We start from the raw sequence: 19,605 nt of genomic DNA, 5'->3' as shown, positions 1-19,605 counted from the left end.
GGCAGGAAGGGTTAAGGGATCAGAAAGTTATTTCTATAGAGCAGGTGTAGGCAACTTATGGCACGTGTGCCAAAGGTGGCACGCAAGCTGATTTTCAGTGGCACTCACACTGCCCGGGTCCTGGCCACTGGTCCAGGGGGCTCTGCATTTTAATTTAATTTTAAATTAAGCTTCTTAAACATTTTAAAAACTTTATTTACAACAATAGTTTAGCTATATATTATAGACTTATAGAAAGAGACCTTCTAAAAATGTTAAAATGTATTACTGGCATGCGAAACCTTAAATCAGAGTGAATAAATGAAGACTCAGCACACCACTTCTGAAAGGTTGCTGACCCCTGCTATTGAGAACTTGGAAGCAAGAGTGAGCTAATTAAGGAGGTTGTTTCAGAGAAGGCAGAGAAGGTCCCTTAGTAAAAGTACTTAGTGGTGAGTATGGGTGGCGGGGGGAGAAGGAGCGTTGAGTCTTCAAACTGGGCCTAGAACACCTGTCCTTGGCACAGCACTGTTTCTGATAGCCGGTTCATAGGAGAGTGCCATGTAACTTACCCAGCAGGATGTAGTCGTGAGGAAAGCTAACCTGCTATAAGAATACACTTGCCATGGCTTATGAAAGCTCTATCCGGAAATCTAAAATTCCAGATTTTCCTCATGCCTTCCTTGTTCTGTGCTCTATAGGGGTGTATTTCTAGAATGGGTCTAATTGCCATCCACTCTTTGAGTGCTGCCAGCATTCTGCAGAACATACATGTGTTCCTTTAATAAGTGATAGTTGGGAATGAATCTCCTATGTTCAGGTAATTTCTTGTTTGAATTTTACACATACATTTGCAATTTTATCTTTGAAGTCTAAGGAACATTGTTCGTTATACTGTAGATTAAAGTAATTTCTGGAAGAACAAATCTGTAAATTGGCAGTGAGTAAATGATTGACACCGGTAAAGGGATTTATTTTTTTCAAAAGACTGCCTGAAAATGTGAATAATTTAATTCAAAAGATACAAAAGTATCACTGAGAAAAGGATTACAGCTCTTCACCCACTCATATCTTATGTCCATATGTCCCTCTGTGTCCATGTCTTTGATTCGTACACTTACTCAGCCACCATGATCTGAAAATGACCTAGTCTGTTTCCATTGCAGATAGTGGTGAACCTCCCATTCAGTAAGAACAGATTTAGGCCAATGTGAGCGCTTTGGAAAAACCCACCCACAATGGGCCTCTCAAGCAGGTCCGGCTCCAGGGTTGTGGCCGCCCCAAGCAGCCAAAAAAAAAAAAAAAAAAAAAGCCGTGATCGCGATCTGCGGTGGCAATTCGGCGGGAGGTCCTTCGCTCCGAGCAGGAGTGAGGGACCGTCCGCCGAATTGCCGCCGAATAGCTGGATGTGCCGCCCCCATCCGGAGTGGCCGCCCCAAACACCTGCTTGCCAGGCTGGTGCCTGGAGCCAGCCCTGCTCTCAAGACCTTGTTGACAATACATGGAAGTCATTCTTTTAGAACCAAACTCTACCTGGCTTTTATGTGAGCATGCAGTGTGGGAGTAGAGGGCATAAGGAGTGTTTCCTCCTTGCATTTGCAAGCCTATACAAGGGTCCAGGAAAATTGCAACCCCTGCCTTCTGGGGGATGTAGGAGCTGTTCCATCCCTATTTATTTTAGGATTCAGAAAGGGCTGGGAGGGGGCAGTGCCATGGCTCAGTCCTCCCCACACACAGGGAAGCATAGCTTGACAGCCTTCCAGAGGGGGTGTAAGTGGCACACACAAAGGGCACAGTATTGGGTATGCAGATATTACAGATGTGAGAAAGTCAGAACCACTTTACCCCCTTGAGGCAGAATATCTCTTGATGCTACACCCAGAGCAGTGTGACTGCACCATTACTTATTGTCGGTTATACCTATATGGCACAGCCCTTAATGATCATGGCAAGATTCTTTGTAAATTCCAGGGGGAAAGATATACCATGCTATGTCGCAGCAAATTTGTGGACTGCTACCAGTGTGTGAAGTATCTTGTTACTTGCAGGAGCTTGTACTACTTCTAAAAGTGCTACTTCTTTTTAGTTGTGATCCATATCCATGCGTGCTTCAAAATCTGTCAGAATAGAGCATGTCATATGACACATAAGAAACATCAGTTTTCAACAGGAGGTAGAAACAATAATTATCCTCAAAGCTGGGTGTTTTCCTCATTGCTTTAGGACTTAGATTGAGGCGTATCTTGTCTTTTGGCAATAGGTAGACTCTATGGGTTTTCCTACTGGTGGTTATTCCCTTTTGTTTAAATATTTTTAATTGTATCTTCAAAAGGATACTTACATTTAAGAACAGGATTATCCCACTGTTTCTGCATGTGGCTTATTCACAGCTAACTGGTGTTCTTAAAGCTGCTTAACATTTTTTCACATGCCATTTATTCTTAAATTGTAAATTGTTCTTTGTAAACAATAATCATCCATGTAAAACTATTATTTGGGCTTCCGAGGCTGTTTTTTCTGGCAGCTTTCTGCCCTCTTCACATATCAGGACATACTCTGTTCTTCAAATTCCATCTCAACTTACTTTTTACTCAAGCAGTTTACATTCTAAAAAGCCACAGCTATCCACTTGTAGTGAGAGTTAGCAGCACTCCTCAATAGATTCCGTTTCACAGCTATATTTATATGATAATTAAAATGACCCACAAGAGGGAAGCCAAAAGACCATAAATAAATTTTCATTGGAAAAGTTAGGGAGAAATAGGACTTTAAAAAGTCAGCAACTGCTTTTTATGATTGCAGGAAATTATTTAAAATAGGCAAATTCATACCCTGATACTACCTTTTCTATTGACTATACTTTGTATTTAGTATTTAAACAGCATGCTTGCCATTTATAAGGTTTATCTGGCCATTAATGTGTTCCTCTTGACATCTGCAGGACACTTTAATGGAAAGCATCATTGACACAACTGTTTCCTCAAGGTGTAAAATCTAGAGAAGGGGAAAAATGATTAGTCACAGTGACAGCATGAACATTTGGGAATTACTTTTCTGTGCATATCATTAAAAAATCAATAAGATGAATATATAGAGGCCAATACTATTTACTGTAGAAAAACAAGGAAAAACAGAACAGCCATGCTTTGCATTACTTAGATTTTTCTCTGTGGTCTAGTCCTCTTGTGCAATGAAACTTTGAGGAGGACATGTAATAATAAAGGTCACCTTTATTGGTTGGTTGTATTTCCCCTCTCTTCAGAAGCCCAGTGCATCCATACCCAGGGCAGAATAAAAGACTTCATTACTTAGGTTTAAAAACAAAGTTACATTCATAAATTATGGGTGGAAAATGATTTCCCACAATGAACCAAGAGGAAATAGCCTTTTTTGTGTGCTATTTATCATTGAGCCTGTTAGATCAGTAAGTGAGGTTTTATTTAAACTATGTGGCTTTGAATTTGGTTTTTACAGTTGATTTTAGTCTTTGATGATGCCTGTTCATGCCTTTTTTAAAATGTACGTAAGTTTTAATTAATACCATATTGGTAGTGCTGTAGAAACTGACCTGCCATCCTTCCGGAGGAATGCAAGAGTCTTTTGGGCCCATTAATCACATGATTAAAATAGTGTATGATGGCTCTTAGGGAGATGAATTTCTTGGTCAAATTTGATATATGAAATAACATACAGAGAAATCAGAAAACTACTATTAACTGCAGTCCTATGCTGTATATAGAAGCTAATGATTCACCAGCATTCCAAGCAAGTCACTAGGTGGCTGCAAGCTTTGTTTCATGAGCGTTATGTCATTTGCCTCTTGGGTTTATCCCAAATGTGGTCATTTTGTCTCAAAATAAGTGTGTAACAGTGGGCCTGAAGGAGGGGAATTGGATAAAATGTAGGATTGGCTTTCTGATCTTCTTTCCCCTTATTTTGAGGAAAATAACCAAAATTAAAGTAAAATTCTTCAATTTTCAAGACAAAAAAAAGGAATAATTACAATCATTTCTGTAAGGACCCCACAGCTGGCCATCATTGGCAATAGAACCAGAGAACTTTTTTTAAGTAATTCAAGCATTTATGGCTTGAACTAGAGGAGTAATAGTATTAGTTAGGTGCAGTAATGGGTTCTTGTCTTCTGTGTGAGCAAACAATTACAAGAGGATGTGGCACACCTAGGCTGTGTGTGTTATATTTTCATAAAGAAGGCATATTACACAAACATATGGGTGGGTTTTCAAAGTTCAAAATGCATAGTTGTGTCCACATACTTTTGTATGTCTAATTTGTGCTGAAAAAGCACCCAATTGGGAATATACATACAGAAATGCTGATTTTGCCATGCATGGTCAGATATTTGTGTATATTCATTAGGACCATGCAAATTTACATGCCCAGGTGCATGCCACTAACTTAAAAAATCTGACTCATAGTCTTCACAGACTTTGATGAAAGATGGTTCTAGAGAAGAGCATGACTATACCCTTAAGCATAAATTAATTATACAACTTGTGATATATTTGCTAAATTTCTGTGATAACCTAGTATGCAATAATAACTTCAGGTACTGTATCTTTTGGAAATCTGCTATTTTAGCACCAACATAAAGGCACTTTAGTTGATGCTGCTACCAGGTAGGAAGAGAGTCAGTACAGTATCTTCAGATAAGAAAATGACTAAGATAGTATGTGTGTAGTGATACCAGAATATGACAACACAAATCAACAATATGTTTAAATCTAGTCACATTATTGGAAGTTTTTTATTGTCTGAATAGTGACCCTCTGTTCTGAAATGTAGTTCTGTAAAAACCTTAAGATCTCAGAACTGCGTGGAAGAGTGTAATCTGGTTGAAGTTCTGCTGCCAGTATCTTATGCAGAGAGATCTGTTGAAATTCTCACCTTACATGCTACTTCTAAGTAGCAATTCTCCTTAGACAAATCTTTAGTCTCTACTCGCACATGAAAGTTTTGCCTGTGCAAGAACTATGAGTTCTACATGAACTAGCACACCTTATTTATTAATGTGTGTGTGTGTGTGTGTGTGTGTGTGTGTGTGTGTGTGTGTGTGTGTGTGTGTGTGTTTCATACACTGTAAATCCCTCTTCCTCCTGTTCACAAAATGGTAGCCTAACATTTTAAACTCCCATTGTGGTTATTTTTAAGCAGTCACGGGGTGGTGTGGCTCTCCACTATCCTTGGGGGAATTCTGGCAAAGAACATGGCACAAAAAGCACAATTTCTCATGGATCTCTCTGGCATAAATGCTGATGGACTGTTTTTTATGTAGACTGCTGCCCCCTGCTTGCCTGGAGGGAAAGAGCAAATGAGTGCTGAGATGGATATTGTACCCTGGCCTCTTCACAGAAGACACAAGCTGAGGACATTCATTGTATTTTCCCACCCTTTATGCCTTCATATTGAGGCCAGACACATTTTGTGTCCTTGCTCCTTTTCACAGTGTAGACTCTATGTGTCTAAAACCAATATTTTTACCCTGCCTAACTTTCAGAGCTTGAAATGTTTGGATTTCGGTTCCTGGTAGCATAGCTGATTGTTTAGTTTACTTACAGTTTTCTTTTTCTCTCACTTTTTCTACAGTATTTACAGGTTCCCTGGAGTCAATGTTTTCTTAAGAACAACTCCTGTATCATCCAGGAGCTCCATGCTCCCTGAAGTTTGATTTTTATCCTGATTAGCTGTGTCAGACTCAAACTGTGATGTAAACTCACCCCCAGTTCTTCCCTGGTGTGTTGAGCTATGGTGCTGTTTGATAACTCATTTAAAACTCGACAACACAATAGCAACATACAGAATATTCTGCAGATAGAGAAAATATAAACATACCACTGTAATCTTTAAGGGGAAAACCACTTCCTTTGTGCAAAATAAAATTGGGGTTAATAAATGTATACTGTAGCTAACGGTTATCATACTTTTATAACTTTTATACCAACTCACATACAGAACAACCTTCCACATTGTTGAAATTACAGCAAATATTTTATAATAAGAAGTGACACATATTTCAGACCAAATTCCAAGTACTTCATAAAAGAAATGTGAAACTTTCAAACTCTGGTGTTCTTTTTTAGTCTCTAATGAGAACTCATCTCATTAAAAATTAACACCTTTTTATTATACCTAATTTACTTATAAATCTTATTGCCACTCATTATCAAATTTCATGGACATCTCAATCAACCTCATGATTAAATCTCTTTTATTCAGGCTATCCTTTCCCTATGATTTTAATTCCACCTTAATGACTTTTTCTTTTTTCTTTGAGAATTCATTCAGCTTGATACTTTCTCATAGTTTTATGTGCATACCTTTAAGCTTTTATTGGTTCATGTAGCCACCAATTGGTTGTTTTTATTAAACCTATACTATGTTTGTTGAGAAGAAAAACCTCTTATACTGTCTAAATAGTGCCACATTTAAGGACATTCTTCATAAAAGGTTATTTCTTAACTTTATCAAAAAGTTAAATATAACTAACTAGCATCAAATTATATCCCTCCCCACCACCTTTCTAGCTAACAAATGAGACCCTAGTTGAGACATTGTACTCAATGAAGTCAGTAGATATTGAGCCAATTATGTGACAGCCAGGATATTAATTTTTGGAACCCTGACCAACATTGAGTGACTGAAGTCAGGCAATAAAGTTCAGCTTTTTCCCAGAACCCCTGTGTCACATAATTATTAGAAATATATGCCAGGTGAAAGTCCTACAGAGCCTGAAAATGAGGTAGCTATGTAACCTGATTACCCACTGCTAAAGGGATGACATTACTCCCTGACACATCACACACTCTGGGCAATAGTAATAAAGTACCTTTGTCTTTTAATAGACGTTAAATCATCTTGTATATAGAATTCATTCTTGTTCCTCAGTGCATCACATACTTCCATCTGACAGGCTGGGTCTTAGTGTTTCCTAAGAAAAGTTGCTTCTGATTCTCAGGTAAGGCAAGTAGAGGTGAAGAGCCCATTTTTCTTCCTCTTTGTACATTCCATTCTGTTTTCTCATGGACTTAAGCAGAGCTCACAACAGCTAAGTAAAATGAGACAAGAAAAGGAACCAGTGGTTGTGAATGGTACCATTCCAAAAGCTGCCTTTTTCAGTTCTTCTAACAAAGTAGATAGATTGAGCAGATTTTTGCTCTCAGTTGAAAGGGTGTAAATTAAAATGACCCAGTTTACCTCAGTGTAATTACTCAAGATTGATGGTGATGTAACCATCAGATGTAAATCAGAATTTAGATCACTGAGAGTAGATAAAGAAGATATAACACCACCGCTACTGGCAAGACTTCTATCACAATTCTCTTTTAAAGTGCTAGCCATGTGGGTGTATTACCAGATAACTGCTTAGGGTGGAGGGAAGGGAGAGAGAGACTTGTACTAAGTACTGGCAGCCTAAATAAGACAATCAGTGGTTTGTTTGTGAATCGGTTAAAGTAGCAATAGAAAAATGTGTTGCTCTTCCCTTCTTGTAATCAATTTGGACAAATGTAAATAGTTATGCAAAGTATCAATAGATACCACAGGTATTTTTAAGTGAAGGTAGGTATTGCCCAAACACCTTTTCCAAAATACTCCATCTCTGAAATATAGCAAACCTGCATTTTCCTGTAAGGGTCTGATCTAATGTATGCATCTTCTGAACTTCTGCCAGTCATGCCAAATTGTGCTCTTTTTTAGTTTTTGTGTTTATTGTGGAGAAAGATCCACAAGCAACTGTTTCACTGCTAAAGCCATGTCATTCATTGAAACATGATGACTGAGGAAAATAGGTCTACAATGCATGGCACCACAAAGTCCCCTTCTATTCCATTGTCATTAATTTGCAAAAGTTTAATGAAAGGAGAACCAAGAAATAATCATAGTGCAGGTTTCTTTCCTCTGAAAAGACTCTGGAGTGAGTCAAAGAACAAAACGTTGCAGTATCCACTTCCTAGTGTGTAGGGAAGCAGTTTTAATACCTATATCTCTCGGCCTTCGTGAGTCACACATATTACTTACTGTGCTATGTTACAGTACTACTCAGGAAAAGTGCTCTAGGAAACCTTTAGTGCACACCAGCAAGGTCTACACGAACCAATTAATGTGCAGCACTAAGTAACTAACGTTACTGCATTTTAGAAACGATACCCTTGTACAGCATATTATGCCACCGTGTAGACAAGTCCTAAGATTATGCAGTTGGTGGATTTGGCCTAGGGAGAGTTTACAACATGTGAATGACTGGGACAGAGAGGAAGAGTGAAAAGTATGCTGTGATGTTGTTTCCCAGTCATCACTTCTGTTGGTTGAGGTGTAAAACAGCTACTGCCTCACTGCTTCAGTTCTACTTTTCAGTCACAAGGTGGCAAAGTATTAGATCTCTGGATTCCTGGGTTTGAATATGAGTGAAGTGACTAGAGATCTGTGCCCCCTATGTGACATGAAAGGATATGTTTCTATTATAATCTTCACATGTAAGTGAAATAAAATTCAAATGTTTCAAGTTAGCAAACATCCCTGTTTAAAATACTTATCACTCAGTGACCTCCTGCAGGTCATTACTGTCTAGTCTTCTTCCTGCATGAGACTCTCAAAGGCATCCCTAACTGCTGCTGCTGTATAAACTTTAGACCTATCTCAAAATTGCCTCTTGCTCTCTCTTTTTTAATAATGGAATTTTGCAATTGGAGAGGAGAGTTTTATCCTCTTTGCTTTTTAATAAATTGTCTCTAATTGATCATTCATATTTTTCTTTGGGACAAGTCTTTCACTCAAAAAAGAAACAATGAAATTTCTTAGGGTTACTTTTAAGTAATTTTTCCATAATGCATATATGAATAATAATAATGCATGGCTGGGGGCATGCAGCAGAGAAACTCTGACACAACCCCTCCTAAGGCCATGGAGCTGAGCCTTGTAGAAGCTTTCTGCAATGGGATGAATTTGAATACCAATAATTACCAACAAAAATGCTCTTATTCTCCAGCAAAACCATGCAAAAAAGATCAAGAATAAGAGTAAATCTATGCTATTTAATTCACAACATAAAAGGATTTGTGAATGTTAAAGATGCAGGATCCAAGTTCTACACTTACCTATAGATAACTTGGCTCCCATTGGTTTCATTGGGAATTGCACATGCATATATGAAGGATGGAAGGAAACATTTCTCCTGGCATATTCTAAGTATGATATAAGTACGGCGATACAACTCTGCCATACAGATTATTTTAATAAGTACTGTATTTCCAAGAAAAAATGGGAAGTCCAAACAGCTTACTCGACATGGGCTTATTGATCAACTGAAATTATTGCTGCAGTTACATAAATATTACAGAGAAAATTATAGTTCTAACTATTGGCATATTTCTAATATTCCACTGTACATCAGGAACAAACAATTGCAACAATTGCAGTTCTGTTCTCTAACTGCTACCCAAGCATATACTGTTGTAATGAAATTAAGCCATTTAGAACTAGTATATATTTGCCTAATTGTCTAGCATGACATTTAAACAGTGTACTCTCCAAGGTTAGCAAAATATTTTACAGACTACATACTAAAAATAATTTTTAAATAATGAGCTGATGTGTGTACATTTTTGTGGTAAAATGAAGTGTCAAAATTAAGCATTTTATCCTGATTTAATAGAGCAATTATATGTTATATCATTTGATAATGAAATAAAGCATGTACCGTATGTTTAATAGGTGTACAAGAGATCAGCTGAGATGGAAACTTAAAGTCATATTAGCAATAAATGTATAATTACATTTACAATAATGAAGTCAATTCATCATGATGTTTTAGGCCTGTAATTGGCATTTATTCATAAATGTAATTCTTTGAGACAGCTCCATTGCAGCCATTATTGTCATATAGGGACCTCTAACTGATTTTTATCATCTTTATTCAGTATGCCAAGGAAGTTAGGAAATAAATACGACTTGTTTAAGGCCAAAGCCAATAGGCTGGAAAGCAAAAGAAATCTAGAGATGTAGAACCAGACTCAGGCCTAGTTAAGCAGGCATAGCTTGTAGACAATAAGAATTGTATCTGGATATGCCAAGGGGAGTGAGTTGAACTGTTGAACTGATCCCTACATTAAACAAAAGTAAACAAATGTCTTTCACTTGTTGGGAGGAAATGGTAATAGGGAAAGCACGGAGAAGGAGGCCTTCACCTGTGGAGATTCCTCTCTCACTGCTGCTTTTCAGAGAACTCTTTATATGTGCAGCTTTGTTATGTGAGAAAAATCACAAAAATACAAAAAAATTGGATATGGATTCCTGGCGTCTATGCTTAGTCCTGCGACCAAAATCTATATATGACTTGTCTTTAGCCCTGTCTGCACTTCAGTTTTCCTATCTCTAAAACAGGCACTCTAATGCTTATCTACCAGAGGTGTTCTAAGGTATTTTAAAGTGCTTTGTATTTTCATCCAATAATCTCAGTATAGTATGGACATGATACAACATGTATATGATATTCTCTCTGGCTCCTATGCAGCTGAAGACAACCATGCACTTAAGTCCCACTGATTCCATGGGACTTAAGGGTATGCTAAAATTTGCTTAAAAGTTTTGCTGAATCTGGGCCTCTTTGCCCATACTTATGTGTAAGCACATTAGTAGTATATAAAGTATTACTTTTAATTAAATGATTGTACATAACTACTCTATTTTTGTCAGGCCAAGGAACACAACAGATTCTATTTCTGAGACTCTCCACACTGCACACAGAAGCTCTCTAGCAGGTGAATATGTGTTTTTGTTTAAAACTGAAAATGTACGAAAAAACTCATTAAAGTCATTTGCAGCATTCAGTGAATCATTGGCTCCAAATAAATGTCACCATTTCCCAGAATGTGCATAGCAAATCACAAGTCTGTGTGGGCTTGGAATCGGAACATTACTGAGCCTATTTGTGGAATGATTCTGCCAGTTAATATAAATCGTAGCAGCTAGACACAGTTTGGATGCTCTGTCTTGCATGTTGTCCTAGGGAGGAAAAAGCGTGAAGCTATAAAAAATTAAAAGAATGGCCCATCCAAAACAAAACAAAAAAATTCCTACGCAAAGAATGCTGTGTTTCCTGTGCATGAAACATGTACCCTTTGGCATGTCTTACCTATGAATGTTTTAATGGACAAACTTTGGAAGGTAAAATATTTTGGTTCCTCAATGTTTTCCTTTTTCTCTTCAGCTTATGTGCAGGGCTGTTATAGGCATAGTTTTATGTGCTACAGTCACATGCCTATGGCTGCAGCTGCCGGAGCATATGATGACATAGGAAGCACAGCTTTCTTTCAAAATAAAATGTTTTGTGAAGAAAATATTGAACATTTGGGACCGCTTTTAACTGATGCAGTGTAGTCATAATAATCAAAAACTGTAAAACTTACTACAGTTTCATTGAAAATGATGGTAAGTCTGAATTTAGTGTATATATAATGCATGGATGATATGTGGTTTGGATATTATGTCATTCAAGCATATTCAAAAATAAATTATACACCCACCTAGTAAAATATAGTGGAATGTATGTGAGCATGAAGGTTGTTTTTTTCCCCAAACAAACAAAATGGTCAGAAATGAGCATGAGAATTCCATTTTTTATTCACAAAAGCACTCATCATATGCTGACAGTTGAAAAGGTTGTAGGGGCTGATTTATTAAAATCTTAAGTCATTATATACTTCTTTTCCACAGTGAGAGCAAAGTGACCACGCAAAGGGGAACTGCCAAAGACACGCCTCAACTGTTCTTTGAAACCCTCATTCCCTCTTTTTCCTTGAAGTTGCAAAATTCATGGCTATATTAAACAGCACACAAATACTTAGTTGAGATTGGACAATGGGGAGAGGAGAAAGTGGGGACAGGGAATTGGTAAAACACATGTAAGTAACTGTGAAAGGCCAGTTAAGGTGAAACAGAAACAGAGTCCTAATAAATAAGCTGGATCTTAGTGGGACTTAGATGTTGATTCGGCAAATGCAGGTGAACTACTAACAGAAGTGAGAGAATTAAAGACAACAGAGCAAAGAGTCGATGAAAAATAAAGTAAAAGAAGATGAAAAGTTAAGGTGGTAGGAAGGAAGCAAAGTTGGACCTAGAAGTATGTATTTTAGATCAGGCGTGGGCAAACTTTTTGGCCCGAGGGCGACATTGGGGAATAGAAATTGTATGGCAGGCCATGAATGCTCACAAAATTGGGGTTGGGGTGCGGGAGGGGGTGAGGTGAGGGCTCTGGCTGGGGGTGTGGGCTCTGGGGTGAGGCTGGGGATGAGGAGTTTGGGGTGTAGGAGGGTGCTCTGGGCTGGGACCGAGGGATTCGGAGGGCGGGAGGGGGATCAGGGCTGGGGCAAGTGGTTGGGGCGTGGTGAGAGGCTCAGGTCTAAGGCTTACCTCAAGCAGTTCCTGGAAGCAGCAGCAAGTCCCTTCTTCAGCTCCTACACGGAGGCACAGCCAGGCGGCTCTGCATGCTGCCCTGTCCGCAGGCACCGCCCCTTCAGCTCCCATTGGCTGCAGTTCCTGGCCAAAGGGAACTATGGGGGCAGTGCTTGGGGTAGGGGCAGTGTGCAGAGTGGAGCCCCCTGGCTGCCCCTATGTGTAGGAGCCAGAGGGCCAGGCCGCTGCTTCCGGGAGCCGCATGGAGTAGCCCCTGACCCTGCTCCCCGTCTGGAGCACCGGAGTGGGGCCATGCCACTTCTTCCGGGAGCTGTGTGGAGCGGGCCCCGACCCTGCGCCATGTCTGGAGTGCCGGAGCAGGGCAAACTCCAGACCCCGCTCCCCAGCAAGAGATTGAGGGCTGGCTTAAAATGGCTGGCTGGCCGGATGAGGCCCGCGGGCCATAGTTTGCCCATCCCTGTTTTAGACGGAAGTTGCCAAGAAGTGCCTTGCTACAAGGCACTGTGTTATGATACTTTAATATTTTGACATCCCTACTGTCGGTGAGACCATTGCATTTCAAGGAGATACTACTGCAGGTAGTAGTTGAGACTCAGGCTATGTCTTCACTGCCCAAAAAGTGAGATAGATAATGTGAGTTAACTATCTTCCTGTAAAATTGCAGTGCAGACAAGGTGCAAGTAGTTTTTACCTCAGTGTGGCTAGGCAAGATTAACACTATGCCTCTCCTACCTGCAGTTGACCTTGCCTTGCTACATTGCTGTAAAAATTATCTGCACCTTATCTCCACTAGGATTGTATAGCAAGAAAGCTAATATGCATGTGTTATTTACTGTAAATAACTCTACCTTTCTGAGCAGTGAAGACATGTTTGGAGTGGTAGTCAGGATGGGTTTAGGTGAGTAGGCTTGGAAATGGAATATAAAATTTAAGTGTAAGTATAATATGTTATAATTGGGTGGAAATAATATCCAAGATAAGTACAGTTTAAATTGTATTGAATCAGTTAAGATACTAGAGTAAAAGGAGCGAGGTATGTAATATAGATCCAACATTAAACTCTGGCAGCTGCAGTAAATAGGTTAATGGAATGTTGGTTTGTATCAAATAGGATCTGTTATATTAATCAAAGACTATTGGGCTACTGCTTAGTAAAGCATTGGTTATACCAGTGTTTCTTAAATGCAGGCAACGTGGCTTCATGCGGGTTTTTTCCTGTGGCCAGGGGTGCTGGAACAATTTTTATAGTGGGTGTGTTGAAAGCCATAAAACCAAATTGTAAACCCTGTATATAATGGAATCCACATCAAGCTGGGGGTGCAGCAGCACCCCAGCACTCCTAGGTCCAGCACTATGCCTGTGGCCAATGACAGCCTCCTGGGCAGAGATGGGGGAGGGGGAAAAGCAGTGCCCAGGGGGGAGGGGTTCAGCCCTCTCTGTCTAGCTTCAGCTGGGGAACTCCGGCGGCAGGCTTCACCCTCCCCCCACTTCAGCCGCATGGTTCCAGGGGCAGACTTAACCCACTTTCCCCCCTTCAGCCTTGGGGCTCTGGCGGCAGGTCCATGCTTCAGCTCCCCCACCCCAGATCCAGCCATGGGGCTCCAGCTTTGGGCTTCAGCCCAGGGTGGTGGGGCTTCAGCAGGGCCAGCTTTACCAGGCACCGTGGTCAAGAGGCAAGGAGCAGGGTGATCCTGGGGTGCGAGGCTGTGGAAGGGAGCTCGGAGCAACGGGAGGGAAGCAGTGGGCCCCTGGGGGGTGGCAGTGGGGGCAGCGGGGACCAGGGGGAGGCAGCGGGGGCCAGAGGCAATGGGTGGGGGACCAGGGGAGGCAGTGGGGGACAAGGCCACCAAAATACAACTGTACATTACACTGGTCTACAATTTTGGAGAAGTCATCTGCTTCAGAGATAAAATGTGCTATTTATTATGTATTTTGATTTGCTGAATTCAAATATGACAATTAAAACAACTGATTGGCTACTGTTTCTAAGATATTTAAATTTTTACATTTTATGTCTATGTATATTGTGTAGATAGTAGAGTTTTAATCATAAATTGTAAACCTAGGTCTTTTCATGTGTTTATGGTTGCTTTACATGATAATATTTCACCTGTCCTGTTTATGTAACACTTTAAAAATCAGCAAAAGGGTTATATAAATAAAATGTATTATGAAACAAAAGGCAAAAAACTATTCTGTACATAGTTTAGTCCTATTCAGTGTCTACTCGGCGCTTCTTGGCTTGTCTTTTGTATTCATTAAATGGAGCATCTCTTGTCACTGTCCAGCAATAGTCTGCAAGCATTGATGGGCTCCATTTGTCCTGATACCGTTTCTCCATTGTTGCAATGTCCAGGTGAAATCGCTCGCCGTGCTCGTCGCTCACTGCTCCGCAGTTCGGTGGAAAAAAATCTAGATGAGAGTGCAAAAAATGTATCTTTAGTGACATGTTGCAACCAAGGCTTTTGTATGCCTTGAGGAGGTTTTCCACCAACAACCTGTAGTTGTCTGCCTTGTTGTTTCCGAGAAAATTTATTGCCACTTTCCATGCCGTCTTTTCCTTGCCACGCAGTGCAGGGTCAAATGCATCATCTCGAAGAAGTTCACGAATCTGAGGACCAACAAAGACACCTTCCTTTATCTTAGCTTCACTTAACCTTGGAAATTTTCCACAGAGGTACTTGAAAGCTGCTTGTGTTTTGTCAATGGCCTTGACAAAGTTCTTCATCAGACCCAGCTTGATGTGTAAGGGTGGTAACAAAATGTTCCTTGATTCAACAAGTGGTGGATGCTGAACACTTTTCCTCCCAGGCTCCAATGACTATCGGAGTGGCCAATCTTTCTTGATGTAGTGGGAATCTCTTGCACGACTATCCCATTCGCAGAGAAAACAGCAGTACTTTGTATGATCTGTTGGCTCTCTCCAAATCATTGGCACTGCAAAAGGCATAGATTTCCTTTTCCTGTTCAACCACTGGCGAAGATTTGTTGCACAAGTGTTGCAGCATATGTGTGGGGCCCACCTCTTGTCCTGATCTCAAATTTTGAAGCCAAAATAAAGGTGATAGGCTTTCTTAACCATACTGGTTATACTGCGCTTTTGTGATGCAAAAGTCACTTCACCACAAACAGAGCAGAAGTTATCTGCACTGTTCACACAAGTACGAGGCATCTCTGCTCACTTTGGCTAAACAGAAATGTGTCCCTTTGCAAAATCAAACACTGACAAATAAGAGAGCACGACACTGTATGATTTCTAGAGCTGATATAGGGCAATTTGTTCAGCAGAGTGATGTAAGCTTCGTTATGATTGCATCATCCATGACTTCTAGGAATAACATGATGCAATTCATATTATGTCTGATGCAATACCAGCTTCAGATTGCATCATTCATTGTTTTGCCTAAAAAGCAAGTACTGTCCAAACCCAGTCATAGATTTATTCATCGATCCAGTCAAAGATGTATTTTAGTCATTTCTGGTTTAAATTGAGATCCCTTCCCTTTATAACTCATTTATCCTCCGCCATTCCCAAGTCAAGGGTCGTATATACTGACCCAATAGCATATCTTGAAAACTAGAGCCAATCAACAATTTTAAGCATCATTTTCGTTCTCAGTGACCCTGAATTAGTAAAGTTTGACTACATTTATTTCAGAAGCATTTTGGCTGTAGAGCAGTGTTATTTCTATTATTGAGTCTACAAAAAAACGACCTACATGAATAAATTACAATGATTTGGACATGTATATGTGCATATTTATTTGTTTTTTCCTAAATTTAATTAAGTATTTTAGGAAAATTTGTCAGAGTAGCCACCAGCAAGAGTTGGTAGCCACACTCTGAGGCCACCAAAATATTTGTTGTGAGAACCCCTGGGTTAGACCACCTTTAGAGTATGATGCCTACTTCCTAGCCACTCTACTTGAAAAAAGAAGACCATTTAGGTGGAGATAGAGCCGTATGAAATAAGTTGATAAATGGAATGGAGGAGCATATGTATGACAAAGTAACATGGCTATGTCACTTTATACCAGCTGAGGATCTGACCCTAAATGTTATGGGTGAAGTTCAACAGACAGTCAAAACTTACCTAAGCTTGACAACTTGAGTGACTGGGAGCTTGATGGAGTTGTCAGTGGAAATGGAGAAAGTGGGGAAGAGAGATGGCTTAGAGGGCCAGGCGGAGCTGCAATCCCTGCCTTCTTAGAGATGAACAGTGCCTCAAAGTTGATAGAGAGGAGGTGGAGAAATGGTTTGGCACCAACAGAGTAGGGCCAGTGTGCAAAGGAGAGAAAGGTGTACTCCTTGGATAGGCATTGTAGCATTGAAGCTGCCACAGTATGGCCAGGAGCTCCAGGGGTCATTCAGTGTCATGGCTATGGTGCTGCAGCTCCATATGGTGGGCTGTGCCCATGAGGGACAATCAAAAGAAGACTTTTTATCAATACATTAGAAGCAAGAGGAAGACCAAAGACAGGGTAGGCCCACTGCTTAGTGAAGAGGGAGAAACAGTAACAGGAAACTTGGAAATGGCAGAGATGCTTAATGACTTCTTTGTTTCGGTCTTCACCGAGAAGTCTGAAGCAATGCCTAACATAGTGAATGCTAATGGGAAGGGGGTAGGTTTAGCGGATAAAATAAAAAAAGAACAAGTTAAAAATCACTTAGAAAAGTTAGATGCCTGCAAGTCACCCGGGCCTGATGAAATGCATCCTAGAATACTCAAGGAGCTAATAGAGGAGGTATCTGAGCCTCTAGCTATTATCTTTGGAAAGTCATGGGAGATGGGAGAGATTCCAGAAGACTGGAAAAGGGCAAATATAGTGCCCATCTATAAAAAGGGAAATAAAAACAACCCAGGTAACTACAGACCAGTTAGTTTAACTTCTGTGCCAGGGAAGATAATGGAGCAAGTAATTAAGGAAATCATCTGCAAACACTTGGAAGGTGGTAAGGTGATAGGGAACAGCCAGCATGGATTTGTGAAGAACAAATCATGTCAAACCAATCTGATAGCTTTCTTTGATAGAATAACGAGCCTTGTGGATAAGGGTGAAGCGGTGGATGTGGTATACCTAGACTTTAGTAAGGCATTTGATACGGTCTCGCATGATATTCTTATCGATAAACTAGGCAAATACAAATTAGATGGGGCTACTATAAGGTGGGTGCATAACTGGCTGGATAACCGTACTCAGAGAGTTGTTATTAATGGTTCCCAATCCTGCTGGAAAGGCGTAACGAGTGGGGTTCCGCAGGGGTCTGTTTTGGGACCGGCTCTGTTCAATATCTTCATCAACGACTTAGATATTGGCATAGAAAGTACGCTTATTAAGTTTGCGGATGATACCAAACTGGGAGGGATTGCAACTACTTTGGAGGACAGGGTCATAATTCAAAATGATCTGGACAAATTGGAGAAATGGTCTGAGTTAAACAGGATGAAGTTTAACAAAGACAAATGCAAAGTACTCCACTTAGGAAGGAAAAATCAATTTCACACATACAGAATGGGAAAAGACTGTCTAGGAAGGAGTACGGCAGAAAGGGATCTAGGGGTTATAGTGGACCACAAGCTAAATATGAGTCAACAGTGTGATGCTGTTGCAAAAAAAGCAAACATGATTCTGGGATGCATTAACAGGTGTGTTGTGAGCAAGACACGAGAAGTCATTCTTCCGCTCTACTCTGCTCTGGTTAGGCCTCAGCTGGAGTATTGTGTCCAGTTCTGGGCGCCGCATTTTAAAAAAGATGTGGAGAAATTGGAAAGGGTCCAAAGAAGAGCAACAAGAATGATTAAAGGTCTTGAGAACATGACCTATGAAGGAAGGCTGAAAGAACTGGGTTTGTTTAGTTTGGAGAAGAGAAGACTGAGAGGGGACATGATAGCAGTTTACAGGTATCTAAAAGGGTGTCATGAGGAGGAGGGAGAGAACTTGTTCACCTTAGCCTCTAAGGATAGAACCAGAAACAATGGGTTTAAACTGCAGCAAGGGAGGTCTAGGTTGGACATTAGGAAAAAGTTCCTAACTGTCAGGGTGGTTAAACACTGGAATAAATTGCCTAGGGAGGTTGTGGAATCTCCGTCTCTGGAGATATTTAAGAGTAGGTTAGATAAATGTCTATCAGGGATGGTCTAGACAGTATTTGGTCCTGCCATGCGGGCAGGGGACTGGACTCGATGACCTCTCGAGGTCCCTTCCAGTCCTATAATCTATGATTCTATGATTCTATGTTAGGGACATGCTTAAAAGGAGGGAAATGGAGAAGTTAAGGAAAATGGGCCAGATCCTCTGCATAGCTCCACCAGGCCTTGAACCTGTCAACTGATGGCAAAATGTCAGTTTTGAATATAAAAATCTCTGATAAGGCCCATCAGTAACATCTTCGTTTTAGTGAAAATATTTTAGGTTATGTTTGGTCTGTTTGGGGTTTTTGTTTGGTTGGTTTTTGTATATGCTCTAGTTTGAACAGAGGTCCCCATTTTACTTTCCAGAAGCACTTCTTGTCTGTGAACGAGTGCTTCAGCCATTTAAAAGCAGGAGAAATGGCTAGACTAAATGCAATATGAATCAAAGGTGCTGGGCTTTTTTTAAAACTAAGTTTGTGGTAAATCTCTTACGTTGTATGCAGTTGGCATGCATATAAAAAGTTGATCTTTTTAAATGTAAGTTGTTATTTTTCTAACCATCTGACAACCCACATAAATTCAGAACTGCTTTTATGGTGCTTTTCCATTATTTTTTGTTGCTTGCTAATTACTTTTCTTGCCCAATTTCATTTGCAGTTTAAATAAATAAAGTGTTTGGTTCTGCCTTCAGGTTATTGTAGGAATAGTCAATATGCAGCTATAATAAAATCATAAATTTCTTAGAACAGGCAATTTCCAACACATCCTTCCACAGGGTTTTTAAATTTCTACTGTTATAGAAATAACTTGCATGAAAGTTGGAAAGTTTCAGAGCTAATTTCTGAAGTTTGGAATAAGTGAAAATAAAATCAAGTTATATACCCATAGCTCTCTATACTGTACAGGATAACTTAAAACATTTGTGTCGTCAGTCAGGTGAGAATGGCTCCAAAATATACTGAAGTGCTGACTGCTTAATGTTTTGATCCCTTTTTGATCCCTTTTTGATCCAAATTCAAGGCCGTTTTGGGCCTTGCTCAAGAAAGACACATAGAGGGATTGCTACT

Source organism: Chrysemys picta, chromosome 8, assembly GCF_011386835.1.
Source record: "Chrysemys picta bellii isolate R12L10 chromosome 8, ASM1138683v2, whole genome shotgun sequence".
In the NCBI taxonomy this organism is placed as follows: Eukaryota; Metazoa; Chordata; order Testudines; family Emydidae; genus Chrysemys; species Chrysemys picta.
This window is presented reverse-complemented; position numbering follows the sequence as displayed.